We start from the raw sequence: 14,200 nt of genomic DNA, 5'->3' as shown, positions 1-14,200 counted from the left end.
AGATCAACTTGGTAGATAAACATTTATGGACGAGAAAAAAAAAAAAAAGAATCTAGCATTTAATACAACAGAAATACATAAATTAAATACTGAAATAAAATGTAGTTATTAATATTTGAATCTTAAAATAAAAAGTGCGAATTAGTAGAGAAAAAAATCACTTATCACAACAACGCATTCCGTCTCCAAACTAGTGAAGAATTTAACTTTTAATAGCGTTCAGAAGATTTTTTTTTTAAATTAACCGTTAAGAGAAAGCTTGATTTTATTCTGAACTTTAACTAATCACGTTTTAAGCAACTTATGATATAGAACAAAATCGGATGGGGGGTTCTTCCGAAGTTAGTTGGTGACGTTATAAGTAATTGCGAGATAAGATGGGAGCCAGAAATTAGGGGTGGGGGACTGAAAATGATAATATAATGGATTGATTATACAATATTTAAGATCAACTTGGTAGATAAACCTTTATGGACGAGAAAAAAAAAAAAAAGCTAGCATTTAATACAACAGAAATACATAAAATAAATTTAGTAGATTAAAATTGTGGGGTCTGCGTTCGCGTCTGCCCTCCATAGAATGGAAATAGGCACACGCTTTAATAATGACTTTTCATATCTATCTGCGTAAGTATACTTTGATAATTATGTTTCAGTTTGAAAAAAACCTGATATAATAAAATTATGGGTGTTCGTTCGCGCCTGACTTCCATAGAATGGAGATATGTCACAAAGTTTAACAAGTTTTTTTTTTTAATATAGATCTACAGAATATTGTGATAAGTGTTTCAGTGTGAACAGGTATGGTATAATAAATTATGGGGTTATTTATTTTATTTTGACTTTCATCATATTTTGCTTTGGTTTTGATACTTCCAAATTCGAAGATATGTCTGTACAACCCTTCCTTTTCATAACCTATCATACTTTCATAAATCAGAATCTATTTTTCTGTAGGCTTTTTTTGAACCCAGTCAACGACAGGTACGTTTGCTAACATATATATATATATATATATATATATATATATATATATATATATATATATATATATATAAATAAATATATATATATACATATATATATATGTATATATATATATATATATATATATATATATATATATATATATATATAAAGATCATAGACAAAAACACGATCTGATCAGTGTAATTGCCAAATGTGTCCGAAGAGCTATATTTTAAGGTGATTGAACGTTGGCGACACTTATTAATACATGTAAAATATCTATTGGTTTTATTCTGTGAACATCGACTATCTTTATATGTTCACAAATGCTTTTATCGTTCGAGATTTCTATCAAACATTTGAACTGTATATGCTAAAAGATTCACATATTACGTATAATAAACATTTTCGGCATCTTCCTTATAATAGAGCCATAAGATTAGACGTATACGTGGTTAAACTCTGGCTTTGCGAAATGTCGTGGATCTTCGTCGGCGTCTGACCGTCTCAATAGCCGTAAAGAACCCAGTTTTCCTCGTATGTTTACACCCAAACAAGAAACGGGTCTTTCTCATTGCGTTAAAGAATAGAAGATTATACTTTATAGGGGCGTTTTTCATGAGGGGATCATTTCTCTGGCGTCCTTGTTGTTGAAATATAAGCCTTTTTCTCCGTTGCTATTTTGTATATAATTAATCTTAGTTTAATTTTTATGTATTGGTTTAATTTGATTTAGTTATTTTGATTTAAGTCGTCCGTAATGGAGGCAATAATAAAGACGTATCTAGTGAAATGGGCTATGACAACAGACTATTCCTTTCGTTGATTTGACTCTCGAATGTGTATCCATTGATATCTTATATCCTTTTAAATAAAGTGATGTTTTTCTCAGTTGATTGACCGTGTCCAAATGTGTACGATATATACTCGAGTGTCATAATAGGATATTCCCTTGTCACAGCCCTACTGATGAATGCATTATTTATCCTATTTATATACGAATATATATATATGTGTGTGTGTGTGTATATATTTAGTTACATATATATTTTTCTATATATATTCATTATCAAATATGTTTAATATGTTGGTACCGATGTTAGAACTTACTTCATTAATGTTGGACTGTGTTTTGATATATATATATATATATATATATATATATATATATATATATATATATTGCTTTTAGTAATTGAAATCGTTTTGCGAAATCATTTGTATATTTAATTTCATTGTGAGTTTTTAATATATTTCTTGTTTCTGCGCCGTTTTTATATATCACAAAACATTTTTAAAATTCAAATTAATAAGTAAAAACAATATTATCATTAATCACAGATAGGGCCAACTAAATATAAAATAGCTTAGTACCTCTATAACAATCTGAGTTAAGAAAATACGTTCCTGCACTTTTGAAATACATATCCGCATATGCCGTCTTTCATCCCGTAATGTTATTTTCCAAAGAGTTGCTTCTATATTACATTAAATTGATGAGTAAAGTTGCTATAAACAAAACAAATCATACACTAACCTAGTACAACTAATAATAGGATATTGCTGATAGTTCCAGTTAATTAACGTGAATAATAAATGAAATCACTCAAGTGTTCATTTTTTTTCCTAGGTTAGTCATCATCCTGATATTATGTAGCTGCAAATGAAACGCTACTAATCTCTAACGTGAAGAACTTAATATCCGTTTAATATAAGTGGCTTTTCATTATTGCTTTCGTATTTAATTTTCTAGAAAAAAGTAAACTCGATAGAATGTCAATATGTTAAAAAGAGAAAAAAAAGTATTTTGCAGACGCTAAAATAAATGTTTGCTTCGTGACTTTCAATTAGGGCAGCTTCAATTATTGCAAATGTATTGTTGTCAAAATCTCCGCGATTCGTTGATTCAATAATTAATGGCAATTTAACGAGGAGTGTTTCCAAAATGAAAATCCGAAAACATAAAAAAGGAACGAATATTGAAATTGAAATTATTATTTTCTAATGATATGGCTTGGTTGTCTTAAAATATTCTAACTGATTGAAAAAGAAGAAGACACTAAACAATAACTTGTAATTTGCATGACATTCGTCTAATAAATTGACTTTGAAATACTGGTTAGGATCAGAGACGTGAGAGTGTATAAAACTAGATTCTAAAAAAAACAACAACATGAATTTGAAATAATATCTCTCTCTCTCTCTCTCTCTCTCTCTCTATATATATATATATATATATATATATATGCATGTATATATATATATATATAACTACTTAATTTACTCACATATAATTAATATACGAAAGTATAAATTTATGCGTAGACTGTAAGTATTTACTTTAAAAGTGCTCAATACGTAGGTAGAGCTAGTTGGTTAGTTATAATATATATATATATATATATATATTCGTGTACATATATCTGCATATATACTAATACATATGTATATATAATAGGGGAGAGAGAGAAAGACAGGGAAAAGAATCGGTATATATATAGAGAGAGAGAGCGAGAAAGGGAGACAGCCAGCGAGATAGATAGATAGATTGACAGATAGATAAATAGATAGACATATAAGAATTATTCACGGAAATGCATCGCGGATATTGAGGCTAATCAGAATCAATGGATGCACAATCATTTGTAATATCTGCTGCTACGAAGCTCCAAATTTGCTTGCAACAATAACTGATGGTTTTATCGCGTATAAAATTCATCGAGACAATCGCGGTATATCCACATATTATATAAATATTTTGCATCATTATACATTAAAACGTTATTTACTTACATATTATGTATACTTATACACACACACACACACACACACACATATATATATATATATATATATATATATACATATATATAAATGTAAAATGACACGATTCTAATAAATTAAACAACATTATTTAGGAAAATACCAATTTTACAGATCAATATGGAAAACTCTCCAAGTGAAAAATTCCTAAATAATTTTATGGCGATTTTTTATTTACTTAAAAATACACCTCTAAAATTTCATAAAAACAACAAATGAAGAATGCTAAGCAAAATTTATCGTAACTATACATAAAAAAACAAATAAGTAGTCAATCAAAATGGATAAAAAAGCTGAAATTACCTCCACTCAGTTTTGACGGCATCTATAGAAATACTGTCCTAACTGAACACAATGCTTTGAGGCGGAAGATATCGGGACATAATAAAATTGATAGACATTTTACGAAGATGAGGAAATATTTATGTCGGGTTTGACTTAAGAAACCTTCACGCAGAGGTAATAGTTAATACGATAATATTGACGAAGTGTGTTACTAATCCGACTGAAGCTATTGCACATTATATTAAAATTTTGCTGTAGAGCTTTTAAGCAATATTTATGAAACAACAAAAAGTGAAATATGCATCTGATTTATTTTCTGGACCTCAATTAAAATGCATATATTAATAGATATAGATGCGAATAAAAAACAATATTTGAAATGTCTAAGTGTACATGTCTCTTTTTTTCAATTCATATTTTAAATATTGCCCCAACTCGTAAACTCGTAGCCATGATAAATAGCCCCTTCAAGTATCCTCCTGTTTGACAGTGGCACTCGCGCAAAGCGGTAAATGGTCGCAGCGCAGGTATCAGCTGACTCTCGTGGAAAGTCAAGTCGTTTATTTTGGGGTGCAAAACTCCAGTCTTATGTGAGAGTTACTGCCTCGTATCGATGTTTTCTCCTTGTTTCCTGATCCTAAGGTTCCATGCTGATTGCCTTACGCATTCAGCTTTTGGATGCAGACTCCTTCAAGAATTCCATAAGCGAATGGATCGACCAGCACTTTATTGTTTTTTTTATTATTACATTTTAACCCCAAACAAGGCACATTGCAACTTTGACGTAGTAGGCTACTAATAGGGACACATGCTACAGGGGTACTAGGTTGTGAATTGAGCAGCAAGATGTCGGTTCACGTTACACTTGAACTTCTGCATGTCAGTACAGTTGGGGAAGCAGGAACCTGGCAGGGAGTTCCAAATGCTATCGCTTCTTGGGAAGAAGCTACTGGAGTAAAAGGCTCTGTTACATCTAGGGATCTCTTCTGTGAAGGGGTGGGAGTGTACTGTTTGTGGGGGTTGTCCGGGGTATTTATGTATAGGGGTACAGGTACTTGCAGCTTGTCAGAACATACACTTTTAAAGTACTTGTAAAACAGGAAGAGGGATGCTACATTGCGTCGATGGGACAGAGGCTGAAGCTTGGAAAGTAGTTCAGGACCTATTAGGTTGGCGACTCTTTTTTGAACCTTGTCTAGGAGTGAGAGACTAGTAGCAGGTGCACCGGCCAAAATATGACAACAATACTCCATACATGGGCGAATGGTTGCCTTATAGAGGTACAGGATACTTTCAGGGGTCAGTAGCTTTCTAGCACAGTAGAGAGAACCTAACTTTTTTCGCAGCGGTCCTGGCAATGCTCTCAATATAATTGTTTCAACTCGTGTTTCCTGTGTACGTTAGGCCGAGAAGTTCAAAATATGTACTTTCATATAAAGACCCTGTGGACATTGCTATTGGTGGTGGAGAAGGTTTCTTGTAGTCATTGAAGGAAACAAGTTTAGTCCTGGCAGCATTGAATGTGACCATCCATTTTTTTCTCTATTCCACAACAGATTGGATGTCATTATCTAGTTTTTCTGCCATTTCTTTAGATATGTGTTCATTTGTTTTCCTGTCATGTCTGTTATAGAGAGGGTTGTCATCAGCATATATACCCATCTCACAGACAATTTTGTCAGGGGGGTCATTTATGAATATTAGGAATAATAAAGGCCCAAGGATATACCCCTAAGGCACTCCCGCATTTATATCATATCGATTAGAGGTACGGCCATCGAGGAAAACCTGGATTTTTTCTTATTTCAGAAGGATTTAATTATGTTAAGTATTATTCCAGTGATACCGTATGATCTTATTTTTTTTAGAAGACTTTCATGCTATACCCTGTTAAAATCTTTAGATATATCTAGAGCTACCACCAGTACTCTCTCCTACTTTATCAAGTGAATGATATGTACGCTCAGAGATTACAGTTAGAATGTCTGCTGTGGAACGGGCTTGGCTAAATCCATATTGTGGGTCGGTAAGAAGTTTAGCATCTGTAAGGTGATGGACTAGAGCTTGGTTAATTATTGACTCAAATATTTTGGACAAAAGTGGGAGGAGGCTAATGGGGCAGTAATTTGCTGGGCGAGTTCGTTCGCCAGAATTCTCGAAAATTCGTACCACAGAAGCAATTTTCCAGCAGGCAGGAAAACATGATTCTTTAAGGCATTCGTTTGGAGAGGATTGGAGCTACTTCGGTGGAGCACTTTTTTAATAGCACAGGATGATATCAGGTCCACATGCTTTTTCAGTGTCAAGATTTTTTATAATTGCATGCACCTGAGAAGGGGTGATTTTCAGATCGTCAAGTGTGGCGTCTGTCCGCAAAGGAAAGTCTAGGTTAGTTGGGTCTAGTGTGGAGTTGGAGGCAAACCGACTGGTAAGAATGTTAGCCTTCTTAGTTTCTGAGCAAAAAGCTTCATGATTGTTGGATAGTGGGGGAATTGTTGATTGCCCATTATTCACTACACTGTTGTAGATTTTCCAGAAGTCTCGGGTTCCTAATTACTGGGCGTCAAGTCGTTTTTGGGTGGTTTCAGTAAATTCTCTCTTAACTGTCGCTATTTCTTTCTTACAGTTACTTCTGGCTTCTAGATACTTCTGTCTGTTTGAACTGGATTTATGTCGGTTAAATCTGTGGTACGCGTTTTGCCTTTGCGCGATGGCAGCAGCACCTGTGTTAATAAACCATTGTGGATAGTGGGGCTTTTTATAAAATTTGCACGTGGGGAAATGTGCTTCAATTGCTGTTTTGAACGATTTAGTGGTCTCATTTGCGCACTGTTCAGCAGGAAGTGAAAATATGTTTTCCATGAGGCGTCTTTAATGAGATCCCCGATGGCCTTCCAGTCAGCCTTTTTATAATATCTCGTTATTTTGAGCAATGACTCTTCCATTTTGGCTCTAGAGTTTAGGGTGATTTTAACTATTATCACTACATGATCAGCATTGCCAACTGTGCTCTGCGCGTCCGTTACACAATCACAGGAACTTTGGTCAGAAACAGATCTAAAAGTGATGCGCGTTGTTCTTGCTGGTCAGGGAAACGGGTTGGAAACGTGATAGGGAATGAGATATAGAGAAGACATGTGTTGTGGTACCAGCTGTGTCTGTGTAATTAGAGAATCAAATCCACTTACTGTGGTGTAATATGAAGTCACCAAATACATGAACTTGTGCGCTAGTGTTGAGGGAAAATGCTGTATCTATGCTGTCAGAGATTTGTTTATTAGATTGCAGTCCTGGGTCGAGGGAGAGCGGTCGAGAAAATATAAGTAAATAATAATATGTTGCATGTTAAGTCTAAAGCACATAAAGGCTTGATCGTCCGATTCTAGTTTTTTTCCTCTAGTCAGGGGCAGGGTGTTTCGAATATATACTCCAAGCCCGTGCTATGTCTGTCAGAGTAATAACGGCAGAGTGGGAGCTATCCTGGCAAGTTAAAGTAGTTAAAGGGGATACGGGAGTGTAGGTTTATCTCACTTAGTGCTAAGATGTCCGGGGTGTTTGTTAGGAGAAATGCTTCAACGTCATTTAAATTAGTTCTAAGCCCACGGATGTTAGTAAATGCAAGCCTGAACGGAAGGAGGCAATTTGATTTTCTTGGAGTTTTGTCCTGGTTTAAGGGTAATTTTAGGTTGTACTGTCATTTTTTAAAAAAGTTTTAGTTAGGTAAGGGGTGCTGAACAATTGGTTATACAGAACACAACGCATGCAACACAAGTAGACCATCAGGTGACCTTCTATTTACGAGGACTGTGGCATCAGGAAAGCCCACCGGGGATGAGTGCAGGGTCCCTTTCCATGCGCTACATGGCAATTCAACCATCCAAATATTATATATATATATATATATATATATATATATATATATATATATATATATTGGAGGCCAAACAGGTGAACACGAGTCAAAATATGTTTCTAATGTCTCATTATATGAAACTGACAAAAGAGAAGACTTTTTAAATAATTCCGTTGATCCTAGTTATATCGTTTGACCGGCGCATCGTTTTGACGATCGGCAAAGTCGAATGTCTTTGAAAACTTCTTTTGCCTGTGTATCTCCTCATCTGATGTGAGAACGTGTGTCAATCATAATTCCCGCGCGTTTTGTACGTGATCCGCTAGCATCTTGCTAGGGCGGTAAACATTGCCCTCTAGTCCTCTTTGGCGCAACCGGCGAGCTCTCTCTCTCTCTCTCTCTCTCTCTGTCTCTCCCTATTTCTCTGTCTGTCTCTCTCTCTCTGTCTCTCTCTCTCTTTCTCTCTCTCTCTCTCTCTCTCTCTCTACATATATATATATATATATATATATATATATATACTAGCGGGGCTACACGGCGTTGCTCGGGACCGTATAAACAATGAGAAAATTGAAGTGTATTTTGAATATATTTGTTATTCTTCGGATAGAGGAATTTTTAATGTCTATGTATCATTAGATTTTCGAGCAAATGAATATTTTACCTACACTAGGACGGGTATTACACGTATCAAATAATTTTACCTCATCTAGTATAAGTAATTTATACCATATATATGAAATAATGTTTCCTTTGCGGGGATGGGTAATATACAAAACATAGTTAAAATAATTTGACCTACCCATCGGACGGGTAATTAAAATACATACATGAAACAATTTCACATACTATCGACAGGTATTATACAACATGTTAAAATATTTCTCTTACAAACAACGCTACCATAATTTTAAGAAAATTCTATCTATCGCTCTCTCTCTCTCTCTCTCTATCTTTCTCTCTCTCTATATATATATATATAAATATATATATATGTATTTATGTATATATATATTTATATATATATTAATATTTATATATATATTTATATTTATATATATTTATATGTAAATATATATATACTCATGTTTACACACACATATATATATATATATATATATATATATATATATATATATATATATATATATATATATATATATATATATATATTGCTGATGAACTATTCAAATATTTTTCCTGATTTTATTCAGTTACAGAATCCGTACTAAATATATCATTATAAGCAAATTACGATTTCTGATTTTGGTTCTGTATAAGTTTCTTAATATCAAATAGAAAATTGTTATTTTCTCTACAATTACCGCAAAAACAAATGACACATTTGTGTATATATTCTCAAATGTAAATACTCACTTCTTGTAGATATATTTACTCCTACTGATACTTAAAACCAATAAATGTGTATTATCTTTACATTACTACTTTGTTTTTAACAAAATAAAATAAATGACATAATTAATGAATTGTTCTTAGCATAGGAAAGTAGTTAACAGTTTTTTTCGATACTGATTGCGATATCCCCAAACTTCTGTTTTCCTAATTCTCGACCCCAAATCTGATTAATGGTCTCAACACACACGGACGCGCGCGCACATACATACACATATATATATACATATATATATGTATATAGATATATACATATATATATATTTTACCTTCTTGAGATATATATATATATATTATTTTGACTATATATGTATACGTATATATTCTTTAAACTCTTTGATATATATATATATATATATATATATATATATGTATATATATATATATATATATATATATATATAGTGCCACGCAAAAGTATTGGATACATTACATACATTTATATTTGTCCTTTAATATAAACTTTCTAAACGTTAATTTTGTAATTACTTCTCCAAATATTAGTTAGAATAGTAATAGGAATATACTGCACAGATTTTAGGTAAACTATTTAACTCTAGTTATAGTTATGAAGAAACATGTGATGTATCCAATACTTTTTCGTAGCACTTACTCCCTGAAATACTACATGGAAAATCACCAATAAACCTCAATTACAAGGTTCAATATCTAATCCTAATTCTATTATTTTAAAACACAAGTCTTTTTCTCTCCATTAAAGACATCGCCTGTGTGCTTGTGAATGTTGAGCTTTTTATTACATTAGGTGGCTACTGTGCAATACCGTATTTAACATATCATGTTTTACAACTTATTAATATTATAGTAACTCATAAGTGTCTTCCTGTGCTTGTGATGACGATATTTGTGTATTTAGTTGATGTACCTGCCTTTTCCTCCTAAAAACTTGCCAAGATGATATTACGTGGTATTAATGCATTAAAGTAAGACTTTAATATTTTATGTTTATAGCTGCTGTTTATGCAACCGGTGAACATATGTTTGTATATGTTCTGCTTTTTTACAAATATTATCTTTGCTTGGATTAGACAAGATAATCTCAGGTTTACACATAAGTTGATGAGAATGATCCTGCGGGAACTAAATACTTTTGTTTAAATTAATGTATTTTCAAATATGTTTTTGTTATCGTGCGTTTACCTTCTATATCATATTAAAAACTGTTTGTCGCTGTATTAAATCGCTTAAATAACACTCTTTTAAAAACGATTTTGCCTTCCGTTTAGAACGTTGAATACAATATGGAGAAAAGAACATTCGCACATTTTTATTTCAATTCAAGTTATCCCGAATAGCTGCTGAAACAACTCGCGATATTAAAAAACGTTCTATACGCAGAACAGAATGGTGGTTTAAGAAATTTGGTTGCAGCGGCGTGAATTTTGAAAATGATGAATGTAGTGGTCAGCCACAAGATGTTGACAATTATTATCTCACAGACTTAGTCGAAGCCAATCCACGCACAATAGTTCAGGGACTTCTTTCTGAATAAGACTTAACGTATACGACGATTTTAAACCACGTAAGAGAGAGAGATAGAAAGAGCGAGAGAGAGAGAGAGAGAGAGAGAAGGAAAAAAACATTTTCGTGAATGGGTGTTTTATGAATTGAATGACAAAAAAAACACACAACGCCGTTATGAAATGTGATTTTCCTTTCTTTTACGCTACAAGACTGATTCGTTTCTTGACCGAGTTGTAACTGGCGATGAAAAGTGGGTTCTTCGTTAGGAAATCTTATTTTTCCTTCTCTGACAAAAAAGGAATGTAATACCTCAGAAAGCTGGACAGCAACACACACCATTAGTCGACAGAAAAGGCCCAATTCTCCTTCCCCAAAAATGGCTGAATGCATGTTGGTAAACCAATTGTGTAAAAGTTGAACATATTGGTCTACGAAACTCTGCTCAATCTTCCATACTGTCTAGTCCCCGCATTTACGGACTACTCATTTTTTAAAGCATCTCGGCAGCTTTTGACGTGAGGAGTGCTTCGAATTCCTAAGCGATATAAGAAACGCTTTCAGTGATTCCATCGTCATCAGAACGCAAGATTTGTACGTAACTGACATAAAATAATTTGTTTATGTGTTGAAAAGTGTTCATCTGATGTTAAAGATAAACACCGCAAGGAATTTTCTTGTAAACCTGATATTATTGTTTTAGTTCTAACGCGTAGGTATCCCAGTTATTAAATATATTTTCAATTGCTTATTTACTATATCCTGAAAGAAATTATCCGACATTGCTACCATTCAACTCTTCATCAAAAACGAGATTTGTTTAAATTGTATATTCTATTTTTATGAAAGCAACACGAGAAAAATATTCTGCCTCTTGATGTATAAAGGCAATATACTATTAAAAGCTCAGAAACCAGAAACAGTTAGTGTTATGCATATAATCTAAATCAGAAAACAAAAAACTATTATCTCTCCGTTAAAAACATGTCTTACGTATTTTAAACACACATATTTTGTAAATTAGAATGATTTAACCGTTTCTATATACATTGACATTCAAATATATAATCATTTAAATGAAAAGAACAAATGTTGCTGAAAGACAAAAAAAGTTAAACGAATAAATAAAATTCCGTGAAAGAAATTTCCGCTTACAAATTCTATTCAAATCTTGAAAATGAGCAACACTTAAAACAAATTCACAAAGACAATGTGAAGTGGAATTCTTTTTCGCTTGCAAAACACGTGGTTTTGAAAAAAAAAAGCAAACAAACCGTCAAAAATATTCAATATTCATAATCGGAATTGCCCATTGAGACTATGCGCAAATATTTGATGTAAAAAAAAAGAAAACAAAGAAACACGAACAACATAATCGAACAAAATCCTTCCGGGCTCCGTTTCTGCAATAGTATTGTATTTCATTTTTTCTTTACTATTTTATTGTTTTATTTTTGTAAACTTTTCATATAAAGAGAAACACTGGATATGGAATATTTCTACATCTTTTCTCTGCATTTTAACAATCATGTTTATGACATCGGAAATTACCAGGCTATTATAAAACAAAAAAAACTGTAAGTTTGAAAGCCATTTAAGTATATTAGTTGTTTTATAAATGGTGTCTTCTCCAGTAATAACCATTATTTGATTTCGTTTTACGACACATACACAATGTGATATTTGCAAAGTTTATTATTTAATTGTTCTAATAAATATTATCCGGGTCAATTTTTAAATATTCTCCGCGTTATACTCCAAGTGCATTTTCTAATATATAATTTTACTTTAAATAGACTACGGCTCTATAAAAGTGACGATGGGAAAAATGCTCAAATTTATTAATCAACATGACTGACATATTAAGAATGCATAGAAGAGTCAAAATACATTTCATTTGAATCCATATAAATTATTTTATGGCAGTGTTTTGTAAAATATTTAAATGATTAGTCTGATAACGCATGCAATATTGTATTTTAAGACACATTCAAAATTACGTGAGATAAATTCAATTAAATATGCGTATTTATTCAATATTCGTAACCCGGTTTTGAAAATTATTTGACAGTTATGTTTCCTATATGTAAAGTACCAAAGTTAAGCTTTTAATTTTGAGAAACACAAAAACTGTTATGCTAACATCCATCTAGTTACGTGTTAAGATAATAAATTATTCACATGTAATTAAATAATACAATGCAAGGCAAAACACATTACATAATATACTTGAAATTAGGGAAGACTAAATCCAACATCATGCACACAAAATCATTGTCTTTTTGGATAGCAAAGAATAGATAAAAAATATAACAATGCAAATAACCCTGAGAAGCTAATTTTTTACCAAGTAGCCAATATACGTGAATTAATAGAGACTTATTGGTCTAGCGGCTGCCACATGCACAAGATATGTACCCTTCCGAACTATATAACTAAAACGAGTGACACTGACTTTCGCATTGGTTGTTGGCGTGTATAATTCGTAGTACGCCATTATCGTTAATTGTGCTGATATACTGTTTAATTCTCAATAAGATATAATTTTCTACCCATATTCGTGTCAGAATATTCCTTAGTAACCATTACTGACTATTAGTTATATATGGGTAGAGAGTGGCATACAGAAGATGTCATTCAAATCTTGTATATCTGTCTTGACGTAGAAGTGGATATATTAAGAGGCGGATTTTAAGGCATCTGTGTTGTTTGCAAACGTTAAAATATTAGCGCTATGCTAGGTATTATAAACTTAATTGCAGATTTTAATAATATATTGTATGTAACTTATCGATCATATGTTGTTGATTCTCAGGATTTTATCGATAGGGTCTTCGTGTAATAATTTTGTTAATCATTTTATACTTGCAGCATTAAAAAAAAAAATGTACACATATTCGGGTGTTAGAAAAATTTTTTTGGAAAACATGGTAAGAAGGTCATTTCTGCTATGGACCACAAATAAAACAATATCATGGACAGTTATGCATGTTTTAACACAGATTTGTAACGGGAATATATCAACATTGTTTTTGTCGGTGAGTTAATGTTTTGTACTACTGTTAAGATTAGGATACGTTTCTTAGAACAATCAACAAGAAAATGTGTTGAATCCAGTCGATATCCTGCTTTCTCTCCTTTACTATTTTGTTACTCGAGCTGAAACATCTTTTACTGTGCTCTTAAAATTCTGTTTTTTGCATTTATTGAAAAGATTAATGTCACGAAAACTTAGTGATCCGGTTATCCATTATAAATTCTGCGGCATTTTCCCTTCCCTTGCAATTTCTCAATCAATGAAGGTCTTTGTTTCACTAAAATACAACTTAACAAGGTTGTTCCAAAAGTAAGGCCGTCTATTGTTATTGTTACTCTA

This window comes from Euprymna scolopes, chromosome 4, assembly GCF_053919585.1.
Source record: "Euprymna scolopes isolate OS-2025 chromosome 4, ASM5391958v1, whole genome shotgun sequence".
Taxonomy (NCBI): Eukaryota; Metazoa; Mollusca; class Cephalopoda; order Sepiida; family Sepiolidae; genus Euprymna; species Euprymna scolopes.
This window is presented reverse-complemented; position numbering follows the sequence as displayed.